The sequence below is a fragment of the Lonchura striata genome, chromosome 3 (assembly GCF_046129695.1).
Source record: "Lonchura striata isolate bLonStr1 chromosome 3, bLonStr1.mat, whole genome shotgun sequence".
In the NCBI taxonomy this organism is placed as follows: Eukaryota; Metazoa; Chordata; class Aves; order Passeriformes; family Estrildidae; genus Lonchura; species Lonchura striata.
The window spans coordinates 16,604,474-16,626,052 of NC_134605.1; the positions used below are offsets into that span (position 1 = coordinate 16,604,474).

Here is a 21,579-nt window from a genome sequence, read left to right on the forward strand (position 1 = left end):
TCAAGTGCCCTGCATCTATTTGAACCTCCCCTACTGGCCCCAGTCTCTAATCTTCAACAACCATGCACACACACACACAGAAAGTGAGTATTGTTGTGCTGGGATGAAGAATGCATTTAGGGATAGGCTTTATTATGAAAAGTAAGGACTCGCTTTGAAAAATTTCACCCTGATGTTAATGTGTTTATTAAATTCTTTATCTTGTCATTTCACACTTCCTCTCTGTTTTTATTTGTTTTTAGCAGCCTATTATTACTTGAGATAAATTCAGGCTTTCACAAGTAACATGCTTAACAGGTTTTGTAATAGAAATCTGTCCTGTCTAGTAAAAACTCCGAGTTCTTCAGATCTAACTGAGCTCCATTTTTTCGCTTGCTATTCTTACCCTCTTTCAGGATATCAGTTTTGATTTGAGGTAGTCTTCTCAGAGGCAGGCAGTCTCAGATTTCGTGAATCAAAACATCAAGATTAGGGTATGGAATTTGTCACATCCCTAAATTCTTATAAAGGTAGGTCTTGAGAGTAGTAGAAATTGAGAAGGAAATATTAAATTTTTAGTAACCAGAGTTGAGTGCTAAGTTCCATTAGAAGCAATTGGCTTTGCCACATACAAAGGGATTTGAAAGCAAATTTCTCAAAGGCGTCTCCTATCCAAAGACATAGCAAACAGCAGAACATCACAGCTTCTGAGGAAAGCAAATCTTTGAAAGTGGTCTTTTCATCAAGAATCTAGTTTTCTTTGTAAAACTCTTTGCTAGCTGCAGCTCTTAATCACCTTCTTTTATTAATGCTGGTATGATGTTTGCATACTGGGTTGTACTTTTGGGCCTGACACTTCACATGGATTTATTTTCAAGTGCTGAAGATCCAACACATTTCTTACCTTCCCTGCCCATATCATATTTCCTATTCATTGTCTGCATCTATTTCCAAAGCTAGGTATTTGTACATTCACATAATAGAATGTGACAACTTCAGAACTTATAAGTATCTGTCATAAGGGAAACAGACAAGCTTGGCACTTTGAAAAGTGAAGGATTTTGAGGATTTGTCTCCATTAAATGCTTGACCTAATTTGCTCCTCCTGGAGACTGGAGGTAGACACCTTGTAATTAGCAGTCATTTTAATGATTTCTGTGAACCAGCAAAGAAGAATTGGTATAAAATTACATCTTTGTGCTTTATATGAATGTGCATTCATTCATCCCATCTTTCACTGCTTCCATCCCTTAATTCACATCCTCCTGTCTCTCTCCTCTTTCTCTCCTACCTCTTTTCCCTTGTCCTGCATGTAACTTTTGCTGAGTGTTGACTCCTAGCTGGATGCATTGAATCATTTCATGTGGCTGTGTTCTTCCTATGACTTCATCAGCAGAACACTTCCATGACAGGAGAAATGTAATTCTGAGACAATATTTCATAATTTAAACTTCACAGTGTATTCACAACCTTTGATTCAGACACTATGCTGACATGTCTGACATGCATGCTGGAGTATGACACTGAACTTGTAAATGGCATGTTATGCTGAGTGTATGATCAGAAGGCACACTCTCATGAGTTGTAGGATAATGAAAGCAACAAGAAGAAATTAGGAACAGATTCAGTTGTATTTTGTTTTGACACTGGCTTTTGGATCTTGACATAGCTATGCCTATAAGAATAATTCATTTTCCAAACTGTGAGATACTAGGAGCTCAAATATTTGTAAAATGTACATCCCAGTTACACTGTAAAATACAAGTAGAATGAAGAAATTATTTTAAAATAATTAATCATAGGAAAATGTCAGAATTCATTTGCAATGTGCCAGGCCTTGGGACAATGCATTTGTTGATGTCAAGCATGCATAAGAATAGTTGTCTTGCACAGAACGGTTTCAGCCTAATTATTCCATACCTGACTGCATTATTAACTACAATGTTAAAAATGCATTGGGATCAAGTCACTACTTCACATCTCTAAAGCTCCGTTAGCTGGCAAACAAGGAAAGAAAAGGGAAAGAAAAAATAGAAAATATAACATCCTTTGCTCCTGAATAACTACCAGTCATAACTACCTAACATGCCTTCAGATATTTTAATAAAGAATACTTGTCTTCTGTGTAATTATATTTCTAGAAAAAACATTGTGGTGTGAAATTAATGGTCATTCTCCAAAGTGGGAAATGTTGTTTGTGTGGGCACTACTTCAAGGAAAGCGGGGAATATATAAATAAAGTAAGATGTTCAATGGAAATGTAGGTTTCAAAATAGCTGCTATACCTTCTGATCTTTTTTCAGTCTTGTATGTGGAAGTATTTGTTTGGAGCTAAACAAAGTTATATTTTTGGAAGTAAATAACTAGCTTTTGCTCATGCCTTGGCTTGTTAGTTAGGTTTATAGAAAGTGCTATGATGATACTAAATTATCATCTTTTATAATAACTGGTTTATTCTCATTTCCCCTGAAGTTCAAAGAAAAAGCCAGCTCCCTGTTTAGCAATAGAAATTATTCTCTGAGTTCACATCTTTGCAGCTAGCCCAACAGTTTTTCCCAGACTTATCCAATTACTGGTGTGCTCATTGGAATTACATTTATCTTCCTTATGTTTATCCTCCTTTTGCTATTGAGTTTAATTTGGAAATAAAGATGAACCTCACAACTTTTATATATAAAATATTCCAATACTGAATGCATGTTGTCTGATAGATAAACTTAAGGATAATTTTTAGGGTGGCATTTTTAAAGGTCTGATGTTACTGTTGTGTCAAAAACACTTCAACAGCCTAATAAAAATATTTAGGTTATCCCTGCCACCTTCCCTCTCATCTGGCATTCAGCTATTCAGGCACATGTCAGACTGGGGCCTGAAATACAAGTAGAGTTAATCAGACACTAGAGAAGTTTCAATCCAATTTTTTGGCACTTCTCCTTGTTTGTGTTATGCAATTGCAATTGCACCACTTTGAAAAAATGTATCCAAACTTCAGGAATTAAGGATTAGGAATCTCATTTAAATTTTTTTTTTGTGAGCTGGACTGGAGTTTGAACTTGGTGTTGAAAGGTTGTGGACTATGTTCAGTGTCACCTGCCCCTGGAGTCTGGTGTATTTTAAGTCAGTTTTCATAATATATTAATATATATTATATCTATATAAAATATATTAGTATATACTCTCATGTAGGGAAAATGCAACAAACTGTGTGCGTTAAGTAATTGAGTGTGTTAAGTAATTCTGTATTCCCCTCTTGTACTGAATTTAAACATTCCTGTGCTCTTTCTGCAGATATATGTAAATGTGGCATGTTCTTGTTTCACTTGGAGATGTTGGGCTGAGGTCAGGAGTACCCAGCTGGCTGTCTGCTCTCAGTGTAGGAGTTCAAGTGAGGTGACACAAGTGACCTGCTCTGTCCCAAAATACCTACAAAGAACTGTTGTCCCCACAGGCAGGAAGGCCAGCACTAGAACAGGGTACCTCTTCAGGACCATAAATGACAGTGTCCCCAGTTCATACATGATTTAGGAAATAACTGTGTGAGCTGTAAGCATTGTTTCTGTAGTTGTGTATTGCTTGGTCTCTTTTAGCCTCCAGAATCGTTCAAGTGCTCTCTCTGGAACACAAAAGAAAAAAACTGAATGTATACAATTTCAGTTCACTTGAAAGGATGAAAAATAACTGAGAAATTAGTATCACCTGCTTTGGGTTGACTAATGTAGGAGCAAATTTTTTGCTTTCAAGTGTAAGATCTGTGAGATGTTGCCTTCAAATCATGCAGCACCTGGTCATGATGGAGTCCTTATTCATAACTATGGGTTATTATGTTCCTCAGCAATATGAAGTAATAACCTAGCCTGTAACTTGCTGGAGATCTGTGAGGCTCTCTGCACTCTGTAATTAATGTGTTGGTCATGATGAAGGATTTATTAACACTGAATTGAGGTAAATGTGGATGTAAATATGCTGATGCCAATCCTTGAGTACCTCCGGGCTTTTTCCATATACAACTACCCTAAGAACTTGTTTGAACACTAACTGAATTTTTCCCTGGATAATCAGTTTTCCCAACATTCCTATTTATCGGGTAGCACACACCAGTGTTCCAGAAAGAAGAACTACCTAAAATTTAAAGCACTTTCATTAGCATGTTTTTATGTGAAATAAGAATATCTATTTAGAAAGCGTGACTTCATTGGTGGTTGTATGATTCAGTGTAACTTTGGCAGAATAATGAGGAGTTATATTTACACTGATGAAAATGTTGCATGGTCAGTGGTTAACATGTTAAAAGTCATCATTCTCCCAATTTACCTTACTGTGTTATTTCTGAGTGGCAGCAGCCAAATAAAATTCCAAAATTCCCCTCCCCCCTATTTTTTTTAAGCAAAACTAGATGTAGAGCATTTTGATTTAAGTATGTAAAGATCATCTTATTGTGGCTCTGAATAGTTAAATGTTAAATTAGTGTTTTAGCTATGGTCCATGAAAGAGGGCAAGACCTTGTACCCTCACCTGACATATTCACACCTAAGCATAGGAATATACTGAACACAAGGTCCTCTCCCCATAAGCTGCCTATTGCAGCAGTCTGCTACAGAGATGTTACAGTTTGCTTCTGGCCCAAGTGAGCAAAAAACTATTTCCATCACCTTCAGTAAAAATAGGAAGCGAGGAGTGAATTGTGCAGGTTTGTCTGGAGTCCCAGCGTCTCCAGGGACTGCTGCCCAAGCCACGCCACCTGACCAGTGCTCCTGGCCGGGTTTGAGCCCTGGGCTACATCCACACTCTCTCTGCTCTGCCTGGTCTAGTTTCTAAAACTGAACATGAGCTCCAACGGGATTTTAGTCAGTGGCCTCCTGCCCTCTTTGCACTTTTTCTTGCTGGATCTAGGCAGAGCAACAGTCATGAAACGCATAAATAAGCAGGATGTCTTCCCCACAGGAAAAGGCAGTGGGCCGGGGTGGAGAGGAGCAGAGCTAAGGGAGATGAGAAGCAGGAAGGAGAGTTGGTTCCCAGGCTTCTGGCATTTGGACCGAGGGAGTCCACCCTGCCATCTGCCCAGCTTATGTATTGTGCTAAAGGCTCTGTCGTATAGGAGAGCCTTTGACAAGGTTTCCAGCTGTGGAAGGATGAGTAAAGGCTGTGGGAATAGGATATGAGCCACATGGTCTTGCCAACAGTAGAATGCTTTCTAAATTTCTCCTGGGTTTGGAACATAAAAAAGTCCTTAGTTGGCTATTGCGTGGGAGTTGGGTATGTGGTGGGGGCAGTGCTGGGCAGTTAATATTTAGAAGGATAGACCAGCACCATTGACCTTATTTGGGGAACAACAAGGTACTTCTAGGGGGAGTTCTTGGTAGAGAGGTCAGCATTGTTTTTTTGCTTCGTGTTTATTTGGTGCAAGATTTTCATGTTTAATGACCATTTGTATAGTGCTGTATTGTGTAAATAAAGCTATGACCTTTACCTTCTGATAACAGTATAGGAGTGAGTTAATGTTAAATGAGAGTGAGCAGGGAGTGGGAATCTGCCAGGGTTAATGCCAAGTTTACATTCCTCTGAGGGCAGCCATGTTCCGGTACCCTCAATAGAAAGGCCAACAGTACCTCTCAACAGATAATAGCAGTGAAATGTTACAGAACATATTTGTATTTATTTCTGGGTGAATGTCACTGATTTTAGATGATTGATGTTTGTGTCTTTATTTTATAACAGGAAGAAATGTGTGTTATCTCTCAGCATTTGATAAGAAGATTTTAACTCAGAGAAACATACACAAAATAAAAATCCAGTAGAGCAGCAGCACATGTGAAACTGAACTGTACTGATACAAAACAAACCCATTAGTTTTCCCAAATGGCTGAGACACAGAGCTGTTTCTGCAGAAACAGCTGTAAACTAGCTCCAGACAAAATCATACTCTGCAAAAAATTTTCTAACAGAAGAAAGAGAATGCTTTCTGTTTCCCAATGCATTAAAAATCTAAAGGTGATTCCTACATGTAATTCAGCTGCTAATAGATAAAATTTAGGATTGAATTTTATGAATTAAAATTTTATTAATTTTACTGTGCCCTTCAGTCATGTTTGTCTTCAAACAATGAAAAATATTTCTATAACCCAGTTGAAGTGGAGTTGAAACTGTCACATTAAGGATGAGGCTTTGCCTTTTTGCATGCTATTGAATGCATCTACTAAAGTTTTGTAATAATGGAGAGAAGTGCACAGCAAACATGGTTCTGAGGTGGTAGGTTTCTAACAAAGATTTTGTTGTGCTCTTGTGATGCTTCACTTAACAAAGAATCACTGAATAATGGAACTGTAAAATTACTTGGGTTGGAAGGAAGCTTAAAGATCACCTAGTTTCAACCCCCTGCCATGGGCAGGGACACCTCCCACTAGACCAGGTTGCTCAGAGCCTCATCTAACCTGGCCATAAACACTTCCAGGGATGATGCATCCATATCTTCACTGGGCAATCCATTCCAGTGATTCATGGTAAAGAATTTCTTCTTCATATCTCAAAATGCTGGCAGTTTGAATCCATTCCCTTTTGTCCTGTCTTGTAAATAGTCTCCCTCTATCTTTCTTGTAGGCTCCCTTCAGGTACTGGAAAGCCACAGTCATGTCATTCTGAAGCTTTCTCTTTTCCAGGCTGCACAATCCCAATTCTCTCAGCCTTTCCTCAGAGGAGAGGTGCTCCATGCCTCTAATCATCTTGGTGGCCTCCTCTGGGTTCTCTCTGGGCTCTTTCCAACAGGTCCATGTCCTCCCTGTGCTGGGGACTCAAGAGCTGGTGGATGCAGTGCTGCAGGTGGGGTCTCACCAGAGAGGATTAAAGAGATTAAATCCCCTCCTTTGTCCTGCTGCCCACAGTGCTTTGGGTGCAGTCCAGGTTGCAATCTGCTTTCTGGGCTGTGAAGTTGGGAAGTAATGCACAAGGTTACATGAAAACAAATAAGGAGCTTTATTTAGTTGGGGGGTTTTAATAGTGATGACAAAAATGCTGAACAACCTTAAAAGAAAGTTTTAACTGTGCCCTTCAGTAAAGGCACCTGCTTACAACTTCTATTTTTTGGCCAGAACTTTGCTACTTTGGGCTCAAGGTTTACATTTATTCTCTTTGCCCATATTCCCACCCCCTCTTTTATCCACCTCTTTGTTATATAAGAGCTTATCACTTAGACACTGCTCCAGCAAACATTCCTCCATGCAGATCACTACTCAAAGGCTGATTTGATTGTGAGACTGTCCCTATGCATGATATCTGCAGCTTCTTGAATGATCTGGGACCTTGGTTTTACTTCTTAGATAGAAAACATTTTAAAAGAGCAAGTAATTTTATTTGAGAGGGCACTGTTATTAAAGACCTTATGTTCTTTTGCTTAACACTGCAAAAGGCAGTGGAAAATGAAAATTTAGCCAATCCAAAAGCTGACATAACTGAGTTATCACTGAATCATTTGAAAAAAATTTAAATGCCTGTTTAGCTGACAGCTAATACTCCAATGGAAGAAAACAGAAATAATATTGTTCACTAAGAGGTTAAATAATATGCCTAAAAAACTAAAACAGAGAAAATACAGCCAGTAAGAGCCCTAGCCTTTTGGGGAGTGCACCAAAGTCTCTATTGCTACCAGAATAAATAGTGGTAGGATTACATCAGAAAGACCTTGGACAGACAAGGTGCAGTCTAACCAAGGGAATCAGAAAGTGGAACAAAATGGCTCTGGTGGCCCTGACAGTGCTAAATATGAGCAGAAATGGGAGGGGTAACAAGGCCAGAGTGATAATAAATCCCTTCTTGTGCCAAGACAATGTGCAGTAATGCATGCCCCTCTCCTTGGCTGCCACTGTGTCACAGAGCCTGAACAAGCAGCTCCTCAGAGCAGCAGACAGTAGAAGAAATAATCATAAGTAGGAGTCTTCATCATCTCAGCAGCATTGAGTACATGTGGAGGAGGCAGATGTGGAGCAGGAGTAGCAATGTAGCCAAGGGCAGCTTTTACCAAGATGGGAGATTGTGTGATCTCTGCTCTGTCATATACCCAGTAATGGATGGCTCCAGAGACCAACAATTTGCTCCCATCACCAAGTTGAATTTTAATCTCCCAAGACCACTTATGATGGGGGTATAATATTTTAGATTAAAAAACATTTTTACAGTAACATCCAGCTTTTGAGAAGAGATGCTTATGAGAAGCCCTAGTAGCACTTCTCACAATGTACATACCTCATGGGTCTTCACTTCTTGCTTCCTCCTTAAAGAATTTGTTTCCAGTAGTCAATCTTACAAAACAGCAGAGAGAGAGCACAAATAAATGTGAGAGGCCAGAAATAATGGTGGTATTGACATATCTATGCTTTTTTCCTCCAAGCTTCCATTTCCTTCTCCTGATGTATGGAAGAGACAGAAAATGTCACTCTGCCAAATGCAAACAGTACATGCAGTTGTATGCATTTTTTTTTCTATGTAGATTTCATGTATGTAGTCATAAAAGCATTCTTCACAAAGTATTCCAGTATTAAAGCATGTAATTGCCCCCTCAAGGGAAGGGGAGGGTGGGATGACAACAGTAGATTGCCAGTATAGCAGTCACTATGGGTACACTTTGGTATGAAACTGAGTAATACAGAAGCAGTACCCAAAAAAATTAACTGAAGAAAGATTGGTCACTAATAATGTGAATTGAGGAACTTTATATGTTCAAACATGGAATATAAAGTATAAAATTAAATGGTCATACAACCATTATAGCACTTCACTAGGTATTTACTTGATTTATTATAGAGTTTCCAAGGGAAATCCTGTGGTCTGCTAAGACCCATTTTTAAAAAATGCCTAAATATATTCTAACTCAAATAATGAGTCAGATGGAATTGCTATGGTGAGTCAAGTGTGTAATGGATATTTAAAAGCTTTCAAACATCAATAAATCTGAAAGAGCTCTAACAGAGTACTTGTAGAACAAAAATAATTGGCACTTAAGAAACTGCCTGAGTGTGTATCTGTGTAAACTTAACTACCAGTGAGAGGACAGCAAGTATTTATGGTACTGTATATTGAGGATATAAAAGGAATACCAAATGCCTGCCAGTTCATTTTCTGATAATCTGTAATGGGTCCAGAGAGGCCATAAGTATTATCAAGAGGCTCTGATTCTCATTTATATGAAAGTCTTTAAATATCTGCTAGCATAAAAGGATCCTGAGACTGTGTGTGAAGAAAGAAGCAGCTCAGTAGCATTTTATGCCTTGCATAAGGCTAAAAGCACTCTGCTGCAAGCTTGTTGAAACTGCCTCTGCTAAAATGCTGTGAGTTAATTTCTACAGACACTGAGTGAGAAATGCCCCAAGCAGAGGAGAAATAAACCCTTCAGACCACCCTGGTTTTTAGGCAGGTTCTCTTTTCACCTTTTGAAAATTCAAAAGAGAAAAAAAAAATAAAAGGAATATGTTGTCAGCTCCAGATCAGATCTAGTGGTGTACTTGCACACAAAGTAGGGCAAATGTTTGGGGTCTCTGCAGATGTCCCAAGAGGAAGAGGATTTCACCATAATTTCTAAAATATCTGCAGACTGAGTAGCTGTTTTGTCCATGAGCAAGAGGGTTTGAAGAAATTTTAAAACAACATCCTGGAAATTCTCTGTGTAGTAATAACAACAAAGCATGAACTGGTATTAGTGAGCTAGAACTTAAGAAGCTGGAGACAATTCAATGGCAAATCTGGTATAGCTCATTACCACTAAAGACTTTCCTCCCCTAGCTCAGATATGTGTGCTCTTAGTTAGGGCAAAACAATATAAACCAAATCCAAGACAGATTACACTAAAATCAAAAAGTGTGCCCATAGCACATGTAATAATAGGGTTTGTTTTTACACACTTTACGTAATAGAATAATTTTAAAAAGCAGTCAAACATAGTTATGTTTGCCTAATTACAGCAACAGAATTATGGGGGTAGGAAGACAGTGGAAGGAGTTGGTGTCTGGGAAAGTGGGCAGTAAAGGATTAAAGGGTGGAACAGTATCATTGCTAATGGAGTATTTTGTGTCATCATTTAATGAGTCTGAGTTGAGAATTACAGTGCCCCTTAATATTTTTTTCCACATTATCAAGTCTTAACACAATGCTTTAAATTGGCTACAGAGACTATAAATTAATATCCTTATTTGTTTTAGGATTGGGTAATGATGAGTTTAATATATCATGTTAGAGATATAGTACAGCTTCTGCAACTTCTCTCACATTCTGTTTGAAAAGCATTTTGATAATCTTTCTCAGAGATTTGTTTGTTCATGCATTTTTATTTGGAATTCAAAATGTGATAATACGTAATAAAAATATGTTGGAAATATGATATGACATGGGAGTAGAGAAGCCACCATGTGGTGTATAAGGGACTGTTTCTTTAAAAATTTCTTATTTACAGTAAAACCTCTTTCAGACACCAGAAGAAAAAAGCAATTTTACGATGGAATTAAATTGTACTCAGTGTTCTCAGTTTAAGGCTGTCAGAAGGATGAAAAGAGACTTTATTGTGCATTATAATTTAATTAAACTTTATGTGTAAGCTGTATAATTAGGTTCCTTGCTAGTCTTTACCCACATAACTATCTGGGAGCTTTATGGGATAATTTCTGCTCTTGTCAGAACATAAAGTGTAGTTAACAGATCTCGGAAGAGGCTGGGCTTGCAGAAGTTACAAAGATAATTCCTCAGGCCCAAAATAATTTTTTGCATGTTCACAAAATTGTTCAAGAACAGCCTATAATGGCCAGTAGTTAATATTGTAATCCCACTGAAGTTAGTATTTACATGCAGTGACTAACCAGTAAGTACCAAATGTTAGAGTTTGAAATTACATTTCAGCCTCTCAAATCTTTATTCAGAAGTACCTCTCTCTTGCATTTGGGCTGGACTGTTGGTTTCTCTTGGTACATCTGAAGGTAAATTGCAGTAGCACTCTCTTAAACTTGATGTTGGCAAAAGTGAGTACATTGTAAATTTCCTAAGTCATGCCATGTTTTACTTAATCTTAATAACTCGTGAGTCATCTTTCCATTGCATTCATATTAATTAAAAATTTTGAGGTGCCTTGTATAAGTAGATTTTAAGTGGTGACATTATAAGTTGGCAGTGCAGCCAAAGTAGCTTTCCCAAGTATGTTTTCTGGAGGAGATGGAGGAAAGCTGCAGCAGCTACATTGGAAACAATGTAAATGGAAGCTGAAGCTTCCTGCACATGAAAAGATTGTCTAGAAATGTTTGTGCAGCTTCCTGGCAGAGTTTAGGAGCAAAAGTACTTCGATTTTCTACACAACTCTAATTTTAAAAGACTGTCTTATAAAATATAGTTCTCTGCATTAACATACATGGCCCTTTTTAATTATATATCAAAGCAAGAATTGGATTTTGAGCCATCAGATTGTATGACCTCTGTCCGAAAGCAGCATTAGGAGTTTATTGCATGCATAGATCAATATATAAGGACAAGCAACTCCCATTTTTTCAGGCATCTTCTTCATCCTTTATGGACAAATAAAATTCTTCTTAATTTTGCCAGAATCCCTCCACTGCAATGTTCTTCTGTCAAACATAATAGAATATTGTTAACTCTACAGAATTTTGGAACAAACAAATCTCTGTGTATAATAGAATACTTTTAGAAAATTAAAGGACAAAAATTTAACTCACAATTTTTACAAGAATGTCTGCGGAAATCTGTTAAACTGCTGTTGACTGCTGCTGTTTTGATCCCTGATAAACACAGGAGGGTTAGAAAAGGTTTTAAATGAAGAGCCTACATACCCTTCCCAAGTTCAGACCACGTGGTAAGTTAAAAACATGTTTAGGCATGTGAACTATGCTACTGAAATCAGAATAGAAACAAAAATTACTAAAATCTTTTTTCTAATGATTCCATATAAGTAAATGTTTTGTTGGAAGCAACATTCTCACTGTGCTACATCATTTCATTTATGCTATATAATTTATTTAGTCCTTTCTGTGTAATATTACAGGCACCACTCTCTGGAAATGCTTTCCATAAAAAGACCAAAGTGAGGCTGGAAAAAATCAGTGTCTGTACAAAAGTTCACTGCAGAGTTTTTCTGTTCTGAATAAGAAAGCATTTTTCTCCATGGAAACATGATATGGAGCTTAACAGGAGTCTACTTACTGCTGGGATCTGTGTTTGTTCCCTGCTAAAGACACCCTTGGGAGCATGGGGAAGAGGATTCTTTTCAATTGGTTTCTTTTATAAAAAGAAACATTTTTTTGCAAAAACCTTCAGCAACCCTACTCCCTTAGACTTTCTGGGCTTCATAAAGGTGCAGAGGGCACTTTTCTAGTATAGAAAAGGCACTGAAATGTTGGCTTATGCTGGTGTTTCCTCAGGATATGCTCCCAGTCACCTGAGTTTGGCCATTTTTATTGTATATCCTGTGTTGTGGTTGCCAGACCAAAACATTTTCTTTTCTTTTATTTTAAACATCTTCCTTAAATTTTGCAGAATGTGTACATAGCGTTTTTTCAAAGGAATGAAAGAAAAAGAAGACTAAGTTATAGCATAGGCTCCCTGCATTGCTGTTTTTTCACTTTTCCCCTGAATCTAATAGTGGTTCTGTCTATTCCAGATAGAAGCACAAAATAGGCATTTTTAAGGACATAAACGATTAAGTGCTAACTTTTACCAGTAGATTGTAATATTCTACAAGCTTTTGCAGCTTTGCTGTGTGTTCTCATCTTGGAGTATTCTGACAGTCTGGTTCTTTCCCTGAGAAATAGCTATTTCTTTTCATTAGTTTTCTTTTAATAAACAACCTTATTGGAATTAAGAAGATAATCTGTATTAGCACTTAATAGCCCTTATTGCTTGCATCTGTGTTTAGCAGGTGGATAATAAGATTGCTCTTAGTCTTACCACAGTGTTCCTGCAACCTAGACTTCTCATTTAGGTAACAGAACTAGACCAAAGCACAAGTTTTCTTTGTAGCTGCTAGGAATCATAGAATGATAGCATATCAGGTGGGAAGGAGACACAGGGATAATCCAATCCAAACTTTTTTGGTAAAAGCACTGTCTAGGCAAGATGGCCCAGCACCTTCTCCAGCTGAATCTTAAAGAGTCTCATATGTTGGGGGATCCTGCACTTCACCAGGGAGATAACTTCAATGCCAGATTTTTCCCATTGTGAAAAATTTTCCTCTTGTGTCTCATCATAATCTCTCCAGGAATAATGTATAGTCTTCTTTTTTCCATATGATTTCTTCTAAAAAGTAAGTATCTAACTTCTTTGTTCCTTTTAAGTACTGGAACATGGTGATAAGGTCTACCTTGAACCTTCTCTTCTGAAGGCTGTACAGTTTCATCATATGGCAGGATTCTCAGTCCCTTGGTCATCTTTTTGGTGGTGCCCTTGTTGATGCAGCCCAGTGTCCCATTTGCTTGCTTTGCTGCAGCAGCACATTTTTCACTCACACTGAGCTTGTTGTTCACCAGGACCACCAGATCTCTTTCCACAGAGCTGCTCCCTTGCTGAGTAGATACCGGTTTATGGTTCACTTCTGGATTATGTTTCCCCGGGTGCAAGACCTTACACTTGTCTTTGCTGATTTTTGTAATGCCAGCTCACTCTTCCAACCTATCCTGGTCTTCCTGCAGGGTGGTTGTCTTTCCAGTGTGCCCACTTCACCACTCAGTTTGGTATTAACATCAATCTTCATCAGGGTACACTTGATCCCATCATGCAGATCACTTGCAAAAATATTAAACAGCCTTGAGATCAGGATTGATCCCCGGGGGACCACTTGTGACAGGCTACCAGTTCTAAAAGGAACTACTTACCACCACTCTGGGTACGTCCTGCCAGCCAGTTCCCAATGAGCCACATGGACTCATCCAGGCTGTAAGCACATCAATTTCTCTAGGAGGAAGCTGTGGGAAACTATATTGAAAGCCTTGGTGAAATCCAGGTTGATGATGTCCACCGCTCGCCCCACTTTAGCTGAGCAGATTACTTTGTCATTGAATGCCATCAGGTTTGTCACATACAATTTGCTTTTGGATAATCCGTTACGGCTTTTCCCAATCAAGTGCTTCATCTGACTTGTGATAGCCCCAGGATGATTCATTCCATAACTTTCCCAGGACCTTGAATATTAAGACTGATGAGCCTGTTATTTTCTGGATCCTTCTTTTAGCCCTTCTGGTAGATGGGATTGACATTAGACTTCTTCCAGTCTTCTGGGATCTCCCTGGCTTCTCAAAGGTTATGGAGAGGAGTCTTGCAGTGATGTCAGCCAGCTTCCTTGACACCCTCTGGTGGATATTGTCAGGGCCCAGTGATTTGTAGGGGTCAAGCTCCTGTAATACATTATACTCCTTCACTGACAATGCATGGGTTTTTTCATCTATGTGGATTTTTGATCCCAAGACCAGGCACCCAACAGTGTTGGTGAAGACAGAGGTGAAGAAAGGTTTGGGAAGTGCTGCATTTTCAGTGTTATTGATGACTAGTTAACCTCTCCTGTTTAGCAGTAGGACAATTTTTAGCTTCTGCTTGTTCTTTAGGTACCTGAAGAACCCTTCTGTTTTTTGACATCTCTGTCCAGTTTCAGCTCAGTCTGAATTTTTTGCTTTTTAAACTCCATCTCTACGCACCCTGGCAATGCCATTGTATTTCTTAAAGAATATTAGGCTATTATTATCTTAAAGGGTATTAATCTGGTTTTCCATCTCTGGTACACTTCTCCTTTGGTTTTTGGGTAGTCTCAGAACTCACAGTTAAGCCAAGGGAAATCTCTTACTATGCCAACTTTCCGTACTTGTAAAGGGGGATGAACTGGCTTTATACTTCCAGGAGAGCATGCTTGAAGCACCCTAGCTTAGTTCCTTTATTGTCTGTGGAAGCTTCCTAAGGAATCCTTCGTAACTGACCTCTGTGCAAGCTGAATTCTGTTCTTCTAAAATCTAAGATCTCTGTCTTAGTACTAAGCTTCAGTGTGCTCAGGCAGATCCCAAAGTCCAACAATATGGTGATCACTGCAGCCAAGGCTATCACAAATAAAGATATACAGAGCAGGTTTACTTGGTATGTGAGTAGCAAGGCCAGCAGAGCCTCAGTCCTGGTTTGCACATCTAATGATGAAGAGGTTCTCTGTGCATTCCAGGAACTTGATGGATGATACGAGAGCTGCTGAATTGTTTTTCCAACAAATGTATGGGTAGTTGAAGTGATCCATGAGAGTCAGGTTCTGTTGACCTAAATCTTTCTTGGTATAACACAAATATTGTTTTTTTGGCCTTATTTTCTTGACTGGGAGGTCAGTAGCAGGTGCCTACTCTATGATCCCCATTGGAGACAACCATTTTGATCTTGACCCACAGGAATTCAGTAGGACTTCCACAATCACCATGGCTGACTTCTATACATTCAAGCTTCTCCTTAACACAGAGCATAACATCTCTTACTTTTCTTCCCTGCCTGTCTTTATGTTTATACTTATATTTTCCTGTTGCCATCCATCATGGTCCTCCAGTCATGAGTTGTCTCACCATGTTTCAGTTACTCCTACTTTCTGACCGGGCACAGAGCTTGTGTTTGTTCCCCAGGCTCCATGTATTGGTATACATACACTTGAGATGGTTGGCTGGTCTTTGTTTCTCATCTTGGAAGGCAGCTAAGGAATGTTTGTCCTTGCTCTGGTTGGCCAGGCTTATTCCCCACTTGAAATGGATGAGTGCTGCCACTTTGGATACCACCTGCTAAGTCCTTCAGTTTTAAAGTCCACTTCACCACAGTGGCCAGCCTCTTTTGAGAGATTTCCTTGCCTCTTCTAGACAGGTGGATCCCATTTCTCCCTGACACTCTTAAGTCATTGAAGAATGTCCAATTGGCATAAAAGCCAAATCCCTCATGACTGCACCAGCCACAAAGACAGAAGTTGATTTGCATTATGCATCTATTTTTGGCTTCATCTTTTTCTCCAAGGGGTAAAACAGAAGGAAAAATAACTTGTACACCAATACTTTTTGCTTGCCCTCTCAGGGTTCTGTAGTCTTCCCTGATTGTGGCCCAGGTTCCAGCTTGCCATGACATTTATGCCTGCATGGCATAAGAGCAGTGGTGGGAGAGTATTGTGTGTTTGTGACAATTTGTGGCGCTCTCTCACAACATCCCAGACCTCAGCTCCTGGAATGCAGCACACCTCCAGTGGCTATCAGGCTGACAGATGGGTGCCTCAGTGCCCCTTAACAGAGGGACATTATGAGTCTTCATCATTGCTTTTCACTGCATGCTGCTGGTACAGTTTCTCCTTGCAGACCTTACTCGTCATGGGTGTCTACAGCTGTTAAAGCTTCATATGTGTTTTTAGTAGGAATGCTGGAGGGTGGGGAATGAAGCAGAGTCCTGCTTTTGGTCAATACCAGGGTCCAAGGTGCCTCTTTATCTGTAGTGTACACCACAATAACCGGCTCCATCTCAGCACTTGTAATGCTGCACAGCCTTTTAAATGTTTCCTGCTGCAACAGATCATCAGCCTGTGATCATCTTTGATAGGTCGTCTTTTATCTGGGAGAAAGGTCTAGGCTCTTATTGCTGCCTACCACCCATATTGAAGTCTCCTTACTAGTTCCATATGGCTGGAAGCATCAGAAGCTTTCTCTGTAGAATTGCTGGGTTTAGCACAGCCTGGTTTTCCCTTCTTCAACCAGTCAACAATATGTTTGGTACTGGTCATTTCCGGGGCAGGTGTTGACATTTGTATTACATTAACAAGGAAAATGTCATCCGGCATTCATGGAAGGTACAGACTTTTTCTCTCCAAAAATAATAGGGTCAGAGCACAGGATAGGGGGTTATATACACCTTAAAATAATCTGCATTTAGTGTGACAGCAGAATAACAATATATGATTGGCTCAAATTCACCAATGCTATCACAGCTTTGACTTTCATTTAATAGTAATTTCAGAACTTAATAGTCACTGTGGTGGAAATTATAGGCTTCCAGCATGAGAAGTTTGTTTGCTCAGTATTGCGATTGGGAATGAAAACCCATCTCCCCTGTTGGACTTATATCACATTAAAATAATATTGGTCTTGTTACACAGCATGAGGTTGATTGACCTTTAGGCTAGGGGAAGTGTAAGGCTTACAAGTTAAATGCCATTGAAAACAACTGGCTAAATCATAAATTCAAATTGACCTGGTTTGTGTATGTGTGATTTAAGGAAGAGATTTGGAGATGTCGGATAAGATCCAGGGCTAAACAACTGAAAAAGAGAGACTAAAATACTCAACTTCAGTTGATTAAAGATATTCTGATCCTGTTTTTCTCTGGTGTCTTGACCTTACTAAAGTTCACTTAGTATGTAATGGAAAAAACAACGGGTTTGATAGCAAAATACAGGAAATGCCTACAATCATGCCTGATTACAGTAGCAGCTTTTCTTCTGGTTTGTTGGAGTTTTTTTTTTTCAAAATACTCTCTCTGTGTGCCTGAAACAATGTAGAATAATAATGCTTTGGAGCCCTTTACTTGGTGTGTCAAAGCAGAGCAATTAGATGTCTGGCTTTTTGATGGATATGCATGTAGGGAGTTTTTACACAGGAATACTCCATGTGACCTAAGTCACAAAAAAAGAAAGGAAAAATAAGAATTATTAGAGGGCATAACTTAAAAGCCTAGAAAATGGTGTGTGTGGCAATTCCACTATGACTCAGAAGACAAATAAATGCAGGTCTTTTTAATAAATCTGCCTTTTTTTGTCTTTCAACTACAAAAATGGAAGTTTTACAACTAATTTGAGTGAAATCTCTATTTGGAATAAAGGAAGCAAGGAAGCAGCTTATACTGAATGTACACAAAGGCTCGGATTTATCTCACCTAACTTTAGGAACACAACTGAAGCTTCCAAGACAGGATCCTGCTTCTCCTGGAGTCTATTTACAGTCAGTGGAGTAGGACAGACTGCTTTAGGGAGCTGTGCAGCCCACATGTTCTGTGTGTCATCTGCTTGAAGATACCTGTGGAGATGGCTATGGAGAGAGCCTGGGGCAAGTCATTAACCTCCATTAACCTCCTGTGACTGGTGGCACAAATCTAGTCAGAATCCTGCAAAATACAAGATAGAAAATTAAAACCAGAGCAAAATATTTCAGAGCTCTGGTTACATTCAGTTTAAGATAAGTTTTGAAAATTGATGGAATTCAGATTGATTACAATATATATTTTGTGTTTTTCATGATACCTGTATAAGATGAAAGATCCTAGTTGTTGGTTATTAATTTACAAGGATTCATTGCTGAGATAGCTCAATGAGAACTGCTTCCAGAAATGCAGAGTGCTACCCAGATATGCATGCATTTGTTTGGTACATTTTTTCCTATTCCATATAAGAAAACTTCAGTCAAAAGTTGAAAGGAGAAGAAAGAATTTCAGTCTTTTTGGTTAGATATGGACACTGTGTATCTATGCAAGAATGCAAGAAAGAATGCAAGTCTTCATTTCTTTCTGCTTGAGTGATTTGTATTCTATTGTTGTTCAAATGGTAATGATTTTGTCATCCTACCTACTTAGGTCATTGAGGGAAAAAAAAATAAAAACAACATTGATTTTGGTTTCCAAAGAAAATCTTTTGAGCAGATCCAAACTTCATTAATGTGCCCACTGATAAATTTGCTTTCTAAGGTTCTGGTAACATTTTTTCAAAAGTGAGTTTTCAAAACTTGATCTAACAAGCTTTTCTAGCTTCACACTGTTCTTTCACTGTCTTTCATCAAGTGGTTTTATCACATAATGATTAAGTATTGTTTTCTTTAAAAGGATTATGCACATATATATAGTAGGCACTTTTAGTTTGCGCTCCACCTAACTTATTGTTATAATACACAATTTTGTTTTGATGTTATTTGACATGCAAAAATAAGAGCATTGAACCTCACTGAGTAGCATACCACAGTTTGAGTCAGTCCTTGGCAAAGCCTGGGGACCTCTCTTGTCTTCAGTGAGGCCACCAAGGTGTCAATGAGGACAAGGTTTATCACATTACATATTTAGCAATGACTTAACACATGGGCTTTGTAGTGGAGGCTGAAACAGTAAATATCATTAGCAGTAGGACAGATTTCACCCCATTGTTCCCACCCTGAATATGCAGAGCAAGTTATGAATTTTTCAGCTGAAGTTTTCAAGGAAAAAGTAAGAAAATGGTTGTTTAAACTGAAGTAGAGAGAGTGAGAACGAAAGAAGAAAATCCCTGAGAAAACTACTGGTAGCCTTAATATTGGAACACTCGGCAGGGTGGGGGAGGACCAGGACGTGCAGGAAGCTCAGCCCCCATGCAGAGCCAGTCCCTGGCTGAAGTGCCAAGCTGGGGGTTGTTTACCTTACTTTCAAAAAAAGCACAAAAGGTTTGTAAAATCTCAAGAAGGCTTACAAAATTGTATAAATTTTTATCTAATTTAACTGCAAGTTGCTATTTGTCCTATGCAATAGGCTTACTATGAAGCCAGGTCCATTCACAGCAGTTCTTATTGGTACAGAAATTCCAGGCCTATGGGCCATGGGAAGGGAGATCCCATTGCCACTGGGATCCTACAAAAAGCTTGTCTAAATCGAGTCGTTGGCAGTAAGCTAAATCAAGAGGCAGCATTGTAGTGCTATATCACATTCCTATCTCAGACCCATGGAAAAATTGTTGCATTCCCAGGTGTGGGAGTCATGAAGGATGAAGTTTATGAAGTAGCATGATGTGAATGCTAAGGCAACCTTGTCTTGAAAGAGAAATAGAGACCACTCCCTTCTATGCTTAGCCAATTTTAGGGAATGTTTTACATAATGCATATTTGAACTTGTACATATTCCACTTAGGTTCACAAATAAAAATGTGAAAATAATAAGAAAGGAAAAGTCATACAAAGGAAAGCTGTTAGGTACAATATATTTATTTGCCTGCGCATTATTTAAAGGAAACCCAGCATAATAAGATAAGCAGATCAGGCACAGTAATGTCCTAAGCTGCTACCGACAATTGTAATAAAGTTATTGTCAAAGCCAGTAGAAAGCCATATAAAGAAATTATTTTAAAGAAAAAAAAATTTTCTGCTATTGTAGAAGTCATTGGTTTCCTTAAGCTACTGGAAATTAATATTAAACCTTTGTTCAATATGTCATTAAGTCATCAGTAAGCAGTTAGGACCATGTAATACAAAGCCTTCTTTTCTATTTTGGGACCTTGCTGACCTGAAAGGTTTCTCAATGTTGGGCATTCCTGGAGAGGTGATGTTATGCATCTGCAACCTCACTTTTGCCTTATAATTATGAGGGTTTACAGTGATCATGTGTTTATCTCTTTCTGATGTTTTTGGTGGGTAGATAGCAAACTGGCTTTTGCTACATCCCTCCTTCCATCTCCGCCGCCCTTTAGTCCACAACTCATTTGTGCAAGTCGCAGGGTGGTGGATGTTGTGTTATATAAGGAAATTAATGTGTGTTTTTTAAAGTAAACATGCCTGACAAGAGAGTGTCACTATGGTCACATTAAAAGTCAACACTTCCCATTTATGTCTAGCCTGCTGTCTGAACTATCACTGTTTTCTTTGATGAAAATTAATTATTGTATATCTGGCTTTATTTGAAACCAAGTCTATCATAGTAATTAATCTGCCATTAGCAATTATACTCACTGATACACAGCAGAATAAGGTGGATTCACTTTATTCCAAACTTGATACTGGAAAATAAAAGTTTTCAAGTCTGCACAGCAGATTTTTCTGTATGTTACTAAGTAAGACTCTACTACAGTGTTTGTTATATATTATCTTTATTCTTGATGATGTCAAGTAATGTAACAATGTCAAAAATTGTGTATCGTAAATTCAGTAATTACTTAATGGAGCAACATAAAAACAAAGCAGAGCAATTCCAAGACTTTCAGTTAATCACAGGCAAAACTGAGATAACCTACAACAACAAAAGCAGTAGAACCATCTTTTTCTCACTGTTAGTCTCACTCAGGTATCCCCCTACTTCCTCTCTGCTAACACAAACTGCTCTACTGTCATGAATTCACTCACAACCATGAACAATCAAGTATGGCCCCTATTTTTTACTCCGTAGAAAAGGGAGGTCACTGGTAGAACCTAATACCCAACAACAGTACAATTATTTCCCGTTTATGCTCAGTATACCTCAGAAAGTATGGGCTCCTTCTTTCTCCTAGAGGTTTTCAAATGGGAAAAAAATTTATTATTAGTTTCTGTTTTCTTAGTAGGTATGGTTTGAATTTTCCCATTTATCTCTGATCTGTTACAGAGAGGAAAAACAGTCTTACTGATGGGTTGTGTCTAAAATACTTAGAGCAACAGAAGAATCCACTCTGCAAGTACAATCCCCCAATATATCTGTCCTGTTCTGTTTATGTATGGAAACTGAGATTAAGTTGGTGAGATCTAATCCCTAAAGAAGCTAACATCAGAACTTTTAAATTGTTGACTTTCCTTTATATTTTCTGACTTTTTCCATATACAATTTCATCTTGCTTATAATTGTAACCTAATACATTACTTATCAGTATTTTGTGGACATGAAAGA

The 21,579-nt window shown here is 38.5% G+C and overlaps 1 protein-coding gene across 2 annotated transcripts in view; it reads left to right on the forward strand.

Moving 5' to 3' along the window:
- The window catches only part of PRKCE (protein kinase C epsilon), a 287,758-nt gene that overhangs the window by 227,831 nt on the left and 38,348 nt on the right, over positions 1-21,579 (forward strand). The window lies entirely within an intron of this gene.